This window comes from Podarcis melisellensis, assembly GCF_964234715.1.
Source record: "Podarcis melisellensis genome assembly, chromosome: 12".
Classification (NCBI taxonomy): domain Eukaryota; kingdom Metazoa; phylum Chordata; class Lepidosauria; order Squamata; family Lacertidae; genus Podarcis; species Podarcis melisellensis.
This window is the reverse complement of record NC_138544.1, coordinates 38346182-38364166: the sequence shown is the minus strand read 5'-3', so window position 1 is coordinate 38364166 and position 17985 is coordinate 38346182. Positions and strand designations below refer to the sequence as shown.

At 42.4% G+C, this 17985-nt stretch overlaps 1 long non-coding RNA gene across 2 annotated transcripts in view; it reads left to right on the top strand.

Moving 5' to 3' along the window:
* Positions 1-3695: 3695 nt before the first annotated feature.
* Positions 3696-17985, top strand: part of LOC309353379 — a 30234-nt gene continuing 15944 nt past the window's right edge. For both annotated transcript variants that reach the window (XR_014161759.1, XR_014161760.1), the window contains exons 1-5: positions 3696-3924; positions 6584-6636; positions 10437-10602; positions 11232-11326; positions 14757-14848. This is a non-coding gene — a long non-coding RNA (uncharacterized lncRNA). The remainder of the gene's footprint in view (positions 3925-6583; positions 6637-10436; positions 10603-11231; positions 11327-14756; positions 14849-17985) is intronic.

Sequence of the window (17985 nt, the reverse complement as noted above, 5' to 3'; positions counted from 1 at the left end):
ACGGCGACGTTAATAATTATTGGCATATTGATCGAAGTGGAGAGAGCTGCGTTTAGGCGAGGGTCGCTCCGCTGCGCCCGAGCTCGGCTGCAGCCCCGTCACGCAGGCAATTGATTCTCATTACAGCGATCGTGCAAATAATCAGCTGCAGCGCTCGGTGGGGCACGTCGCGTGTCACAGGATACGTGTGTGTGTGTGTGTGTGTGGAGAGGGAGGGAGGCGGAGCAAGAAGTGGGTGCCAAGAGGAAGAACACTTATATAACAGGATCGATAGGAAAACCGAGCCAAATTCGCGTTCAGTTTCGTTCTCTCTCTCGCCCCCTCTCCCTCAATTCTGGTTTGCTGCTGCTGCTGCTGCTATTGACTGCCTCCTCCAGGAGAGGTTGGGATCCCGGCTGCACTTTGCACAACGAAGCTGCAGTTATTTTTCAGGCCAGTCGGCCACCCCTCCCCCCACTTTTCTTTCCTCTTTAGCAAAAAGTTGGTAATAGCACAATTCTATGCGTGTCCACTCTGATGTAAGCCCCCTTAAGTTCAGTTGGGCTGTAAACGTTGCGAGAATTGTAGGTGTCCCTGCAAAGAGCGAGGGAGCTCCGTCTACATTTTGCAAGCTTTCATCCCCCCCCCCATATTCTTTCAGTTCGCAAAAAAAGGGGTGTGTGCGGAAATATTGTCTTTTCTGGTCCTCTCCATTCCTTTGGCCAGGAACTCCAGGTTGTTTTTGGCTGGAGATGAAGACAGAACTGAGTTCCACATTCGCATAAGATCTCGTTTACGCCCATGGGTTTTTATTCTTCACACTTCAGCCCGTGCAAAGTAAAGCTCTTATTTCGCTCAGGAAAAAATGCATAATTTAAGAAAATTATCGGAATTCCCAATACAAATCCACTTTCTCCCTTTACCAGCCTCCTTTTACTTTTCTTCCTGTTTTATTTAAAATAATACCACTGAAAAGGAAGTCGAAAGGGCAACAGTTACAAGTCTTAAAAAGTCTCGACCTCTCATAGTTTCAACTTCCTATTTTTTATATTACATTTGTTCTCTAAAAACAGTCTTTGTAGGGGAAACTCCCCTTTTAAAGCAGAGGTTAGTTTTGTTTCTATTCCTTCCCTTTTTATACGCCTTTTTTCACTTTGGAGAAGAGCTATACTGTCAGCGCACAAAATGTTTTTAAAAGTGTCTGTTTTCATAAAATTCCAAGTAAATGGAAAGATAATGATTAACCCATGCATCCAGTCAGAGACATTTTATATTTCAAGAGAGACACCGAATAGTTTTGACACAAGCTTTCATGGACGACTGTCTCCTTAACCAACATACAGCTGCAATGTATATAGTCCAAGGAAGTTTATGCCATAACAAATAGGTTAGGCTTTCAGATCCCACAAGACTCTTCGTGGCTTTTGGTGGCGCAACAGAGTAGCTCTGGATTTTGAATACTTGGATCGCCCTATCACGCTTACGTGTTAATTTCAGCAATGGGGCAAGTGTTTGGCACCGCATAAAGGTCGCATGAGACTTAACCCAGCCCAAACGAAGCACCTCTGTGTTCAATGAGATTTACTCCTATGTTAGCATAGGTTGCTTCTCCCACTGAAACCTGCTGGATTTAAGAGTAGCTTAAGGGTAATTAAGTTACATAGGAATAAGTCTCATTGAACACGGGGTTTACTTCCGAGTAAACATGTATAGGATTGTGTTGTGAAGTGCTGAAATTTGGCAGGATATTGCCTTTGTAGTTGTGCAGTACCATAATAAAGGTATCTTTATTATATAACGTGTTTAGTTATTATGATGCATTACTCAACACAGAAAGCTAGAACTAGCTTCTAAATCTCTTCGTGACGAATAGAAAAGTAGTTGGGAGCTTGCATCGGAGGAGCAATTTATTTTCCATATGGATATTCTCCATTTCCCAACCCCCTCCCTCAAATCAAATGTGTTTGTTTTTTTAAATAAAAACATCGATTTTGATGGAAGGGGTTTTACTCTCAATGAAGAATGTAAAATGAAAATTCTAAACTTTTGAGGTTTTCTTTTACTGCTTCAGTAACAAGAGTACATTTTAAATATCTGTGTAATGCTGGTATTGTGAAGTGGAAAATTCTCTACCCATTGTCTGCATTATAAAAAATAATGGGATAATAGGCTTTAAACCCAGTTGATTTCAACCGGACTTTAACATGCTTCTCAGAATCATAGGGACCCAGGAAAATGATTTGTACCGAGGCAGATACAAATCAGGGTCCATCTAGATTCTGTATTATCTTCACTGACCGGCAGTGGCTCTGTAGGGTTTTAGAAGAGTCTTTTCTCCAAATCTACCTGGAGACAGCAGGGATCGAACCTGAAACCACTGTGGGCCTCCGTTTAGTATCTGCCCATAGTTTATCTCAAATTGATGGAAGATGTATGTGCCATTGCAGTGGGTGGGTGTGTACACATACAGATATGTTCAATGCTAATTAAAACCTTTTAAAAATTGCATTTACAAGGCAAAATGCTATGGATCTCCACTTTCTCGGTCACCCTTGTCAGATTTTAAAGGGATATGACCTCCCTCACCGCACTGTGACTTGTGACTTGGCAGATGAAATCGCCATTTCCCCCCACCTAGATGTGTATGTCAAAATTGCGTTTGGGAAAAAGGTGTTGAGATATATCTATATATATAAGTAAAGTGATTTAAAAAGCAAGTTTCAGGTAAAAACACAAAAGAAAGCGCATCTTTCCACCTGACATTTGACCAGTGTGTGGTTGCGAGGGTCCCCATTCATTTCCACTGCTACCCACCTTCCAGGTGGTTTTCCTCCATCCACCCACCCACCCTCTCGCCTCCCTTCCTCTTTCACCTGCCTAGGAATCCTATCCCCACGCGGCAGCCTCCACTTATCTGTGAATTCTCCTGCTGCAAGTCATCTTCTGCTGTCACCGCAAACGCAGAAGGCGTTTGCAAGTCCTGGATGGCCAGGCAGCAACCCAAACTGCTTCCAGGGACGAGCATGGCAGGGAGAGGATTCGCTGAAGGAAGCTTTCGTCCTTCGCCGCTCCCAACCTGGTGCCCTCCAGAGGTGTCAAGATTCCCACAGGCTCCACTGAACCCATGCACATCGGGCAACACCCCGAGGAAGAAGCCCTCTCCCCCAAGCCCCACATCTCAGCCTCGGGTCAAGAGACTCCAGAAGGCTGTGTTGTTCATTGAGAGCAAGAGATCATATGCGATCAGGACTGTGTGTGGGTATCTATATATGTGGGATGCGTGCAGGGACCCAACACAGCGAGGAGCGAGCCAGGATAAACGGTACTGAAGTGGGCTCTTTCCCCCATTGCCCAATTCGCTTCCTTTATGGGTCCACCCAAAAAGGCGCACGGGAGCACTGGAATGGGACCCAGTGTTGTCATCAGCTCCCTGGAAAATCCCATTTTTATTTTTTTCTCTGGGTAGCTTTATTAAAGCTTCATGTGTCCCTGTCCGAAATGTGGCCCTTCTGCGCCGTGGGGCCCTCTGTGGCTCATTCCGACTGCGTGGGGCGCTGGTCTTCTGCCTCCCCACAAGTCCTCCTGACCAGATGGCTCCCCTCGGCCAGCAAAAAGAAGAGCGCAGCGCAGAGCCCAAGCAGCGCCTCGGCCAGGCCGGCCATTCTATGTGCCGCAAACCCCGTGACTGCGCGTTGATTCGCTGCTACCAGCCCGGGAAGGGATCGGATAAGCCGCGTGGCCCGGGGAAGGGCCAATGGCAGGGGCAAGTGCTTCTTCCCGCCCTTCTGGAAAGGGAGCTATAAGAATTCCGTTCGAAGATGGTGTCTCTTTCCTTCCCTTCATCGAGGCCCATTCGAAAAGGGCGGGAAGCAAGGATCAAAGTAAAGAGGTCACGCCCGCCTTTTCTTAAATCCGGGTTAGGCGAAATCAGTGCTTTTTAATGGGGTACGTAGGAGTACGCTTACTCCTAAACGTCTTCTTTGTCCATTTAGTGTATTTATTTTCCCCAATTTGAATTATACAGTAAAATGGTGGTTTTCTTGAGTCAAAATGAAGTACTCCTAAACATTTTTTTTTTTAAGAAAGCACTGGGCGAAATAGTTTGGGTTTTGCTTGAAGGTGCCCTAATTTTTAACCCAAAAAATAGGAAAAGAAAAAGTATAGTTTCCTTTTCTCCTGACACGTTGGCCTGGAAGTTGTTTGGACCCTTTAAAAGGTGCTATTAAGGATGCAGAATAATATGCTGAGGGTGGATAGCAGTGTAATTTGGTTAGGAAACAACAACATCTCCATCATTTTGACATGTTAAGCTGGGGGGGGGGGAAGGAGAGAGAACTTTCCAGGAACTCTTTAAGTTCTGCGTTGATCCATGCCAAGAAGTTGTGTGGCAGAGAGAATTCAGCTTTACGATAATCAGTAGTAATAATATAATCACAATAATTATTACAGTAAACAGCCATTTTAAAATGGCTTTTTTATTGCTTGTGTTGCTGTTATTCGGTGGTATTAACAAGCAGAGTTATAAGGTGGTCCACCTGTCCTGCTTCCAAGACCAGCAAGCCACACTGTTCCTCCACTGGCTGTTTTCATTCTCATAATGCAGCTATATAAGGTTAATATAATGATATATGAGTGGGTTCATATGCCTGCAAGTTTCAGAACATGGGAAACAGCTATAATAAAAGGGTGCAGATAATAGTCATCTTGAATATTTTAATCCATCCCTTTCCAGGGCAGTTAAACATAAATCCTGGCTGGAATAAAACTTAATGTTTCTATTTCCCTGTTAACACTACTGAAAAATAGCAATTTGGATGAATTTAATTAAATGTGGAAGTAAGTGAAGTTTAGTTGAGTTTCATAGTTTCTGAAGGCTCTTGATCTAGAATGTGAGAACAGGCCTTTTATGTAGGGGGGAAGATTATTTACTGTAAATAGGAGCCACAACGGAGTATTCCGTGGGGGGCGAGACAACAAGCTCACAGGTTACATTACTCAGAAGGGCTTTGCTCAGTGCAAATTCTTTCCACTTTTTGCTAGTTACTGTTTTACTTTCCTTGGATTAGTGCCCTCTTTGAATAAACTTGGCAGAATGACTTAAAGAAAAATCCAAATGAGAGCCTCAAGAGACAGTACTGGATAACTAGAGGCTGCCTTAGATATGGTGCACCAGTACTGCAGTAATTCTTTCAGTTACCGATACTGCCGTTGCAAACTTGAAAAACTTAAACAGGACCAGTGTCTGTTGGTGAATGTATATGCAAGCCTCTCAGTTATGCAGGGCAGCTGTTTTTCCATTCAGTTTTTTCTGATGAAGAATTCTTTTCTACCTGGAAGTTTTTGTATCCTGTCACCAAGTTGCTTTTTCAGAAACCAGTTGTGGAACTTGATTCTGGGTAAATGGTCCATGTGATTGGGTGAGCAGGAACTACAAAGTAATTGGGAGGTTATAATACATCATTTGCCAAAGAAAACATTGATTCCTTGCTCTTACAGTGATATCTGACATTTCATTACATATAAGCAGTGCTTTGTAGATTGAGAACAAACCTATGATGTAATTTGGAGAACATGAGGTTGATGGGAGAGGACTTGGCTGAGCTGTAGGAATGCTTTAAGGTTCAGTGGGGAAGGCCTTGAAACTCAAAGGTCGTGGATTTTTAAATGTTGCCAAGTTAATAGTTTGTAACTGAGAGTCCAAGGTATTTAGGAAGCAAACATTACAGGGTGGGAAGATTAGTGAAAGATTCTTATCATGATATAGTAATCAGAAAAGAAGGACTGAGAAGCACAATGGGCAAGCAGTAAAGGAAAAAATGGTTTTTAAAAAATCCTATTTTAATTCAGGCAATGTTCAACTGGTTTGGAATAAATGTGAAAGCACATAAACTATGATCCAGATTCCAGACTAGCCCCACTTTTATATACGTGCAGATGAATTATTGTTCCCCCTCCGTGTGTAAGGGCTGAATAGCTGCAGATTCACAGCCTTTAGGGGGAAATTGTATTCTCCTTGCCATACTCCATTCAAAAAGCAGCTCCATCAGCATTAATCTGTGTAAATGGTTTGAGGACTGCAGCCTTAAAGTTCTGGCAGTGAAATTGAGGCAGGCTTTGTTATTGTAGCTCCAAGAAACTCTTTGTGGTAGACGTGGAGACAAAGTACGGCACTGAGTGTTGAGTCCAATGTAGCATCTTATTTATATCAGTTACTAATTTGGAATTAAAGTTCAAAATGTTTCAGGCATGTAGACAGGCCTAAAGGAATACTGTACTTTCCTTTACATCTTCATAAACGTTTGTTTTCATTTTGGAAAGGCTAACAAAATGTTGTTTGCCAGTCCAGTGGCCCAGATCCTTTCCATTTAATTTACATACATGTGAGTAGATTATGTACATGTGGGTCAGGCCAAATTTCCCAATAAATACATGAAAACATGCAATCCGTATATTGGGTGATAATGTTAGAGTAGGCCTATTAATTTCATTGGGTCTACCCTGAGCATGATTTAGTTGGCTATCACCTATTTAGATTATTTTTCTGTGTCATTTTCTTTTTCACAGATATATCAATCTATCTAACCCAGTACCCTTCTTTCAACAGTGGCCATCCAGATACGCCTGGGAAGCACACAAAACAGGGCATCACTGAAATAGGTAAGTATTCCTTGAACATCTCAGTCAAGAGGTAGAGTGCCTCTGAACAGAGAGGTTCTGCTTTAGCTATTGTGATCGATAACTGTTGGTAAACCTCTTTTTCATGAACCACCAACTGAGAGTATTTTAGGTTGCAGTCCTCTAAACACTTGCACATGTACCTCGTGAGAAGTTCCATTGAACTCACTGGGACTTACTTTTTGCTTTATTTTTTAGTAGACATGCTTAGGAAGAATTGCACTCTTCCAGTGCAATCACAGAACCATAAACCTAAGTACTTAAATAGAAATAATTTAGCCCACCTAGATAAACTTGGGAAACAGTATTCATAATGTTATTTGCCCTAAGGTAGATGGATTGTTGCTTGTAGTAGTAGCAGCTACCATGGAAATTGATTGTAAATTTGCTAATAACAGAATGCACCAGTATACCATGCTCAGCAAACAGTTAAGTGTAAAAATAACCAAGGTTTTATTGTAAATTATGTATTGTTCCTTATTTACTATACCACACTTTATGTTCACTTTTGGATTCTGATTTGATTGAAACTCATAAGATCAAAGAAAACCTGTGGTTCTAGCGAAGGGAGCAGCTTCTATTTGGGTATTGTCTTTTCTCTCTCCCCCCCCCCCCATGAATTTTAAAGGTGCGGCTTATATTCGGGTGTGGCTTATATTCGGGCCAATACGGTATATATTTTCTTGTGCTTTTTGAAAGTCCTCCATGAGAAAAGTTGCACCCGAAGTCTCTCTCTATTGAGGCTGATGCTGCAGAGTAATGTATCTGTGGCTTGCAGAGCCAAACCATGAATGTTTTTGTACTATTCCACTCTCATGCCTTACCAGAATTTTATTATTTTAGTCCCTAATCATAGTTTCTTATTTTTGTCCGTCATAGACTAGGAATTTGGAAGAGAATGTTTTACTCATTCTGGTTCCAGAAATGAAAAGACACAAAATAGTTAAGGTAATATTATCTTACATTTGACTGAGGTCTGTTGAAAATGTAGTAATTAGGAATTTAAATTGGAAAGAAGATAAGGTTTGCTGCAGTAAAATTTTATTAATAGATAACAAGTAGGTCAGTTTTCAAGAGCTAAGGGAGCTGCGAACGTTATATAACAGCTGGATAGAAACCCAGTGAAGCCAGCTGGGCTGCCTTTGGAAATTTTTAGAAGAATGTGTCAGAAATGTGGAACTGCAGCCGGCTAGTATAGGTTCATAGCCTCTGTAATTTTTTCAACAACCTTAGATGGAAGAGGGCAAGCAAGCACAGCCAGATGGCAATTCCTGTATCTTATGCATGAAGTGTCTCAGGCCTTTCAGACAGCTGTAGGAGTTGAAATACAGTTTGTGGCTTTACATTTAAAGCAAATTAGTTCTCCCCAAAGAATATTGAGAACTGTAATTTGTTAAGGGTGCTGGGAATTGTAGCTCTGTGAGGGGCAAACTATAGTTCCCAGGATTCTTTGGGGGAAGTCATGTGCTCTGAATGCATTTTAAATGTATTGTGTGTATAAGTTGTCTCTGTGAGTAAGTGTGACGAAAACACACATTATTGACCCTCTATCACATCAGTCCTTCTATAAAGAGTTCTGTAGGAGGCATTCTAGTCTATCAAAACGACACCAACTACTTTCCATCTAATCTTATAGCTTGCCTTACGATGGCAGTGAGTCTTAAAATTGCTAAATGCTTTGTTTGAAATGTCGTTTCTATAGGGGTGTGACTTGATATTAATGGAAAAACTGACCCTAACAAAGCCTGAGACCAAAGAAACACAAGATCAGACAAATTTTTATAAAACTTGGTTGAGCTTTATTTCCGACACAACAGCAAAAGATATATATGGTTGTAGCCGACCAACAACTTAAGGGGACATATGTAAATATACCGTACTTTTATTTGAATGAGCAACATTTGTGTGTATTTGAATGATACTGGGACTGCGCTTGAGAGGTGGGAAGGAAGGAGTTTTCCATTTTGATGATGTTTATTATGAGCACAGCTGTCAAGTGTCCCTTATTTGAAGGGACAGTCCCTTATTCCAGCGCCATGTCCCGCTGCTGTCCCTTATTGATGGATGTCCCTTAAATGTCCCTTAAATGATGTCCCTTAAATTTCAAAGGAAGCAGCTCCTCTCCCTCCCTCCCTGCTGGCTAGGGAGGAGGGAGGCTCCAACTGTGTTGCTTGGCTGTGTTGCTCACCCAATAAGAAGTCTAAAAACGACTGGGGGATGGAGTTTGCATGCCTTGTGTGTGGCTAGTTAATGCAAGCTGAGGGGTTTTTTGAATGCTGGGCGCCATTTTGTTGCATGTGCTGCTGCAAACTTTGCAGTGCAAAGCCATGCCGGGGAGCCATCTTAAGTTGAGGCTGCATAGGCCTTGTGGTGCATGTGACTCAGATTCTATTCAGCTGAACCTCTGGTTACAAAGTTGGTTGGACAGTGTTCTCGAAGCTACCCAGCATGAGTTTGACCCGACTGCAGGAGGACAGGAAGACTGGAGTGCCTGGAACAGGTGAGGCTGCAGGTCCGTTATTTTGGCTGTTGGTCCCTTATTTTCAAGGCTGCTGGTCCCTTATTTTCAAATCTGTAAGTTGACAGCTATGATTATGAGATGATTTTTAAATACCTTTAAAAAAACACCCAACAACCCTAGTTGCTCAAAGATACACAGGCTTTAAAAAACCCCCAACCAACTAGCTAAAAGTCATTATTTTAAATTTGCTGCCTATGAAATGAATTTCAGGAAATCCATTAAGCCCTCCTTAGGCACTAGCTAGGATTGGCGGAGTACTGAATTCTTTAAAAGCAGCTAAGAAAACATACCTGGCTAAGAACATTTCCCATCCTTTTCAGGGAGGGGAAATATTTTGAAACTCTGTCTGATGTATTATTATTGTTGTTGTTGTTGTTGTTGTTGTTGTTTAAAAAGCCTTTTGAATAGGAGGTTAGCTCCAAACTAAGGGAACTGAACTTTATGGGACAAGTTAGTCAGAATTAATTCCCTCCCCTGCCCCATTGTCAGTGAAAATGTGTAATCCTAAGCAAGCTGTATCAGAATAAAATTCTGTTGAGTTCAACCCTGGGTAAGTGGAGTTAGGACTGCTGACTTTGAATGAAAACATTAAAAACAGATTTAACGAGCACATAACTTCCCCCAAAGAATCATGGGAACTGTAGTTTTTTAAGGTTGCTGGAAATGGTGCTTCTGTGCAGAGGAAATTATGGTAAATGTGTGCTGAGTATGCTTTAAATGTGTAATGTGGACTCACAGCTAGTGCAGCTAACTCAAACTAGATCCATCCCATTGTGTTCTCTAAACATATCACTGATGACCTCAAATCACTCTGCACATTGTATGGAGCTGGGCACACACACACACACACACAAATTGTTACGTTATTTGTCCAGAAGCAGTCAGGGGCTCTGAGGAGGATGTCAGCCATTTTAAGAGGTTGACATTGGAAGAGGCTTTGCCTGAGCAGCTGAGCCCAGTCTGAACATTTTTTTAAAAAAACAGAGGTTTCTTTCCCTTCATAGCTGAGAGGACAATCCAGCGTTCTTAAAATCAATACGTGTTTTGTAAATTACTATAGCAGGATGAGGACTCAGGCCTGAGTTCAAGGCAGTATCTAGCTTTACATAAGCAAGCAGCGCTGTATACCCATCTAGGGATAATTCAGTGGGCTATTCCTTTTCTTCAGCTTTACCAACCTCGGGTACCGAAAGGTCTTCTGCTCTCTTAATTATCCTGCTTTGTTTTCCATTGATTATCTGTTCTCTCCTGCTGCCCACAGGCCTGGAACAACACATAAACAAACAAACAAATCTCCAGAATCTGCAGGAATCACCCTGGTGGGGAATGTGCTGGTGAAACACCCAGGATTCAGCTCTGACAGGTGGGTGGAACTGACTTGATGGGAAGGATGACCTGATGTCATCATGATGCCAGATGATTGATAGGTAGATGGCTTGTTTTTTATATTTTATATTTAAAGTTTTATTGATTTTTTAAAAAGAAAAATAAGTGCAAACATAGCAGAAAGAAAGAAAGAAAACAAAGAATAAAAAATATAAATTATAAAGCGTCAAAACCTATAAGGACAAAAGTACAGTACAAAGATACAGCACAGCTCCAAAGGGACAATAGAAGTATTAACTCATACAAATATTCCTTTTACAAATAATGCAGATATGTAAAAACAGAAGTATTATCTATCTGTGAGTTCCATCATCATTGAGAGCAAAGGTTCTACAAAGTCTTAGCTGAGCAAAGGTTTGCGTAACCTGGTGCCACTGAGCAACCACATGGCTCAATATTCATATGAGAAATAAAATCATGCCATACATTAAAAAAGGTCATTTGAGCTCTAACCTTTACATACTTTTAGTTTATGAGCTATCTTTTCAAGGAGGGCAATTCACTGAGCCCTGGAGACTAAGTAATCCAAATTATTAAGGTGGAAGGTTTTCCAGGATTTGGCAACTGAGCCCTGGGCTGCTGCTAAGAGATGAGATAGAATGGGATGTGAAAAACAAAGAACTTTGTTAAAATCTTAACCTCTTATACTGATTTCTTATTATTATTCCAGGCTCCTAACAGGTTTCCAATGGTGGTTGGCAAAAGTGGTTAGAATTAGATCACAAAGAAAAAAAGTTAAAAGAAAATCCAACCAGCTTGTTTCTGGTAAGTCTTGATTTGCTTGTGTGAGGTTGGAATAGTGCAGGTCACTGGAGAACTTAATCTAATTTGATATAGAATATACTGTATTTTTCGCTCTATAAGACGCACCAGACCATAAGATGCACCTAGTTTTTGGAGGAGGAAAATAAGACAAAAAAATATTCTGAATCTCAGAAGCCAGAACAACAAGAGGGATAGCTGCGCAGTGAAAGCAGAGATCCCTCTTGCTGTTCTGGCTTCTGGGATAGCTACGCAGCCTGCACACACATATTTCCCCTTACTTTTTAGGAGGGAAAAAGTGAGTCTTATAGAGCAAAAAATACGGTGTGTCAGAAAATTGGTTATTAAATATTAGCCAGTTTTTATCTGTTGTACCCATCTCTATTTTTAAATTGGTTTTTGATGTGTAATTATATTAATTGCCAAAGCAAAATGGTTATACCCAACCTATCTGCAGTCACACTACCTCCCAAACCATGGTGTTGGCTGGCTTAATAGGCAGTTTAAATAATGTCAAATTGCAGGAGTTTATTAAGCTGCTGTGATAATGTACGCAAAGCGCTTTGAACATTTAAAAGGTGCTATATAAATGCTAAGGGCTAATAGCATTTATTCCCATGAAATAGTAATGACTTCTTGGAAACGAAAGGATGATTTATTCAATTTATACTCTGCAAATGAGTAACGGGGGCTGATGAATATGATAATGAGGAATAGATCGGTTTCAAATCCCTCTGGGATTTGGGTCAATCTTCAAGCGCCGTAGGACACTAACCCCAGTCCTTAGCTGTAGAGGCCCAGGGATGACACAATGGTTAATACATGCTCTGAGCTCGCATATTCCCTATAACCAATGCTGAAAGTGTGTGTGTGTGTGTGTGTGTGTGTGTGTGTTAGTTAACCAGCCTGACAGGCCCTGGGTGCTATTATTTTCCTGGTTCTCTCCAAACCATCTTAATAGCAAACCAATTGACACCCTTTCATTTCCGGTTCTCTTATTAGTTTCCCTGCCTCTCCCTTTCATGCCATTTCCCTTCCCCAATGCAGTTTTTCTGGTGAGGTCAGGTGATGGAGGCATCCCCTGCTGTTTCTGCCCATTTCCACTGCCTGTGAATTAGCTCTTGTGGAGGCAGCATTTCCTGTCAGTGAGTGACAAGAGGTGCTGTATCTGACAAGATGAATTCATTCTCTCTTTCTCAGTCCCTCTCTCCTTTCTTCTCTTCCTTTCTCCACCAGCCTCTCTCTACCTCTCCTTTGTTTTTAATTGCTTTAGTCCTCTCCCTCTTTTCTCCTTATAATCTCTCTTCATTTCTCTCTCTCTCTCTCTCTCCCCCCTTTCTATTATCTCTCCTGCCCTCCTTTGTATTCTTTCATTCCCAGCAGGGCTCATGCATACAAATTGACCCCCTCCCAGCCAGTAATGTGACCAAAGCTCTTTGTGGCTCCTACAATCTCTATGGTAACTGTTCAGGGGTGGTGGTGGTGTGGGGCGGGGAGTGTCTCAAGAGTGGCGGTGTAGACCCAGCACTTAGGCCCAGATATTTTTGTCCCTCCTCACATTGCAGAGCATCCATATGGATCACCTGGCCACTCTTTAAAAAAAACACTGCTGTTCTGTTTTTCACTCGTTGTGTCAATACCTTTAAGGAACACTAATGGTAGAAAAAACCCACAAGGTTTTGGGGAGGTGATGTGAAAATCTTTCTCCCCAGATAGAAGATATGTTGCCTTCAGAATTGTGTTCTGCTGGGCAGAGCTTTTTTTTTTTAAAAAAGCATTATATCGAATAGGTACCATCCATCTATGGACATTTATTATCATCCTAGAGAGAGTGGCTGCATTCAAAGGACAACATGTGTTTATATTTCGGCAGCAAGCAGCAGCGGCGAGTCTAAATTGCTCAGAGTCTAAATTGCTCGTGGGGGGATTAGGTCTTTAAGAGGTTTGGATGCCTTTTCATCAGAAATGTGGTTTGAGTTATAGTTTTTAAAATACCTGTGAATCAGTTCTACCTCAGCACTCGAAGCTGCTCTCACTGCTGCTTTAATCTTCCTGGCTGCTGCTTATAAGTGATCGGTTTTCTTACAATAAGTAAATAAATAAATAAATAGGTGCATAACCTGCTAAACATTGCCTGTACCTTCCTAGTAAGCCATGCTGTGCCATTGGGCTGTTTCCAAGAGACAACTCTGGGTGAAGAGACTGAAAATATGGCTTTGAAAAAGAATAGATTTTTTGCATGCTTAAGATCATGTTGTACAGGTTAATTAATCCTTGAACAGCCTGTCATCCTGACACAACCAGGGTGGTTAATATGTCCCCCACAATCCTTACAGTACATGCATAAGGGTGCAGAGAGGAGAGGATAATAATCTGCTTTAGCAATTCTGCGTATGAAACCGCAGGACTGCCATTTCCCCCAGATTAATTGTTATAAAGAGACCTTGTGTATATGACAATTAGATTTCATTTGGAGCATCAATTTCCATAACCAATGACTAAAGTGAAATGGACACACTGTGAATTTGACAGTGGTGGATTTCAAATATCACTTACGTCTTAACCCAGCTCAAAGGGTTGTATTCAGAGGCTATCCACTGAACTTAATGAGCCTCATAGTAATGCCCATTAACTTCAATAGGTCTACTCTGAGTAAGGACTAGCATTGAGCACCACCCAACGAAAGCACATGGCGGGAAGTACTCCATCATTTTAGGATTCATGCCCATCACACATCCCTTCTGACTGAAAATGTGGGAAAGTATTTTATAGTTTAACTCTGGGCAGATTCTGCATTTCCCCCCTTTTCTGTGTTTGTTTTATTCATCCCAGGTTGGCTCTTACCATTTAATACCAAATATCACTGTAAGAAACATAATATTTATTAGGCAATTAAATTTTATTGCCTCCACCACTGCTGGGGGGGGGGGAATCTATTAGTAAATCCACAAAATCTTTCACTGCCCTGCCACATACCACAAACCACATGACATTCAGCACTTGGTGATTTTATACTGATCTTTAATTAAGGACATTAATAAACACCAGTACTGCTAAAATAATCTATAGATAATGGGAATGTTTAATGAGCCACATTGTCCTTATATTCAGGCAGTTTCTGGCAGGAGAGTCAGCAGTCAAATAGTTAACATTGTGGGCATTTAAGTGGTCATAATTAACAGTCTATTAACATGAATAGGGGAAGTTCTCACTTTGGACAGCTATTGTTTCATTCTCTCTGTTTACAGACTCCACTAGACAACAGTGCATAGCTTTGCCTTTGTGCGTGCAGATTGTTTAAAAAAGAATCAGGAGAAATAGACATTTCATCTTAAAATTAAAACCAAACCTAAAAGGCTGTACATAGCAAAATTATCAGTCTTGTTGCTTCTTTATTTTCTTACATTTGTACCCTACTTTTCTTCCATCATAGGATCCCAAGACAGCATACATGTGGCCCCCTGAGAAGTCCCCTCCAATCAATGCTGGTGTAGACCAGACCTAGACCTGCTTAGGCTCAGTAAGGTGACAGCCTCCTTTATTTTCAAGCCATGCCCTGTGTCCCATAACACTTTGTGTAGGAAGCCTCATTCAGATCATGGGTCAGCAAACTTTTTTTCAGCAGGGGGCCCGTCCACTGTCCCTCAGACCTTGTGGGGGGCCGGACTGTATTTTTTTGGGGGGAAATGAATGAATTCCTATGCCCCACAAATAAGCCAGAGATGCATTTTAAATAAAAGCACACATTCTACTCATGTAAAAACACCAGGCAGGCCCCACAAATAACCCAGAGATGCATTTTAAATAAAAGGACACATTCTACTCATGTAAAAGCATGCTGATTCCCGGACCATCCGTGGGCTGGATTTAGAAGGCGATTGGGCCGGATCAGGCCCCCGGGCCTTAGTTTGCCTACCCATGGATCAGATCCATGTAGCCTAGTGTTTCCATCTCCGATTGGTAGCAGCTCTCCAGCAAGAGGTTTTCCTCATTGCTTAGAATCATAGAATCATAAAATTGTAAAGTTTGAAGACACCCTGAGGATTATCCGTTCCAATTCCCGGTAATGCAGGAATCTCAATTAAAGCATCCATAAGAGATGGCCATCCAACCTCTGCTTTAAAACCTCCAATGAAACCACAACCTCCCGAGGAAGTCCGTTCCACTGTTGAACAGTTCTTACTTTCAGAAAGTTCTTCCTGATTAGTCGGACTCTCCTTGTAACTTGAATCCATTGGTTTGAGTACTACTCTCCGGAGCAGGAGAAAACAAGCTTGCTCCATCTTCCATTGATGTGACAACCCTTGAGATATTTGAAGTTGACTGTCCCATCTCCTCTCAGTCTTCTCTTGTCCAGACTAAACATACCCAACTCCCTCTCTAGCATTCCTCATAAGGCCTTGGTTTCCAGACTCCTTGATCGTCTTGGTTGCCCTTCTCTGCAGTTGCTATTTAAATGGAGAAGCCAAGAATCGAACCCAGGAGCTTCTGCATGTAAAGCACATTCCGTACCACTGAGCTGTGGTCAGCCCCACAAACAGATAATCATTCTCAAACTGCAGCATGATACTGTGCCTCAGGAAGAGCTCCTTGTGTCCCTTGAGCCAAGTTGTCACATCTGTCCACTGGGTATGTGCAGCAGTGGCAGAGGAAGCCTCTTGGGCACCTGAGGTGGCGTGCCCAGGGGCGGGGCGAACTGCCCATAGGGCGGCACAGCCTGTGCCTTCCCTATGGGTGCTGCACGCCCCATTGCTATGGGCGTCACGCGCCCTGCTGCATGGGGTGCGCGGCCCCCATAGGGAAGGCATGGGCTGTGGCATGCGGCGCCCATAGGGATGGGGTGCGCAGCACCCATAGGGATGGAGCGTGCCATGGGGCCTCAGCTGCCCTACAGGTTGGGGGGAGGCAGCAGGTAGACAGTGCGGAGCCTGCGGGCGCCGAAACACGTGGCTCTTGCACGCTGCAGGCCCCGCAGCAAGTGCCGCCCGCCATTTTGTCACACACCCCATCAGGGTGGCACCCGGGGCGGACTGCACCCCCTTTCCTACACCCCTGATGTGCAGGAATGTTTAGGGCAAGGCTAGCACATGCAGCATCACCTCCTCTACATGTTTTGCGAATCTCTTCAGCCATAAGGCATGAACGGGGCTGTTGAGGCAAGGTGACCAGTCATTTCTAAATCAGGTGGTGCACAGGATCAGGAAAAGGTCGTACAGAACCTTTCTTGCATCTTTGCATTAAAAAAAGTCTTAATGAATTGCTTCATATGAAAAAGGGTGGTGTCTTTTTCTCTTCGTCTTTATTTTAAAACAGGCCTTTGACATGTTACAAGCAGAGCGGCCGGCATTTCTCCATAATGCAAGGCTGGTGTAAAATCTTATTGGCAAAACAAAAAGTCTAGCAAGTGCTGGGAAAATGCAGGTGGGCAGAAAAGGTGCTCGGCTGGAAAAAAGGTGTGTGTGTTGTTTCTCTCTCCTGTGGAGATCAGAGAGCAAGCATGGCTCCTGTGCACCTCCAAATTAGAGCAAGAATTAGGAACTCTTTACTACCCAAGCATATATTTCCTATAACACACCAGTCATCATTGTGATTGCTTTAGGACTAGAGAGTGCTCATACAGCAAATACTCAGATTACAGCCATCTTCCAAGCCAGTCTGCTAACTCTGCAGAGTTAATCAGCACAGTTGACCACCCTAGCTGCATTCAACAGGGAGAGCATACCAGCCTGAGACAAGCCCCTTCTCACCCTCTGGCCCCCTCTCTTGCTTCTGCGCTCCCTCCCTGTCAGACTGCTGCTTGATTCCAGCAGCCCCTTTCTGTGAGCACAATGTGGTGTAATATAGCATATCTGCATCCTGAAAATTTTGAGAAAAATGCAATAACTTCCCTCTCTAATATATTTGGCCTAAATTATTCTGATTTTCATTTTCATTTTATTAATTGAGTCTCTGCTCAAAGTACCCATGCATTATAAAATGCAGATAACAATATACTGAAATAATGATATAATGAATGAAAACATGAATCTAGCTAACATCTGCAGTAGAACTCCACATGTAAACCCATTTACGCTCCCTGCCCAGCAGTAGACAGATACAGTATAAGTTGTTGTTGTTATTATTATTATTATTATTATTATTATTATTATTAGGAGATAAGCTATAGTAGAGACAGTGCTTGTCTGTCTGCCTAGGCTGATAATCTAAAGGGACCTGAGATGCTGATTGTCTTGGGATGTTGTTGCACTGCCCTGTTTGTTGAGGGCACAGGCTCTCCCTGGGTGGCATGCTGTCAGAGCAAGGGACTTGCCCTCTAGCTAACCTGGCCAGCAGTCAAGGGAGCTTGCCAGGAAGACAAACAGAATGTTAGAGATAATTAAGAAAGGAACAGAATACAATACAATACAGGGAATCAGTGGTGCATGCACACTTTTTGCACTATGCCGTTATCCTGGTCTGCTCAGAACAATTAGCCAGTCCTTGTTAAGTAAATTATTCCTGGTCAGAAGGACGCCATTGCATATCCCGGATTATTTATTCTGGCTTTCTATGATCCCTTCCACTCGTTCTATATTAGTCTGCAGGCAGCAGACTCTGACCTTGATCCAGTGCCATAGATCACCTGGATCTTTCTGGGAAGTTGAGTCCCTGGTTGAGTCTAG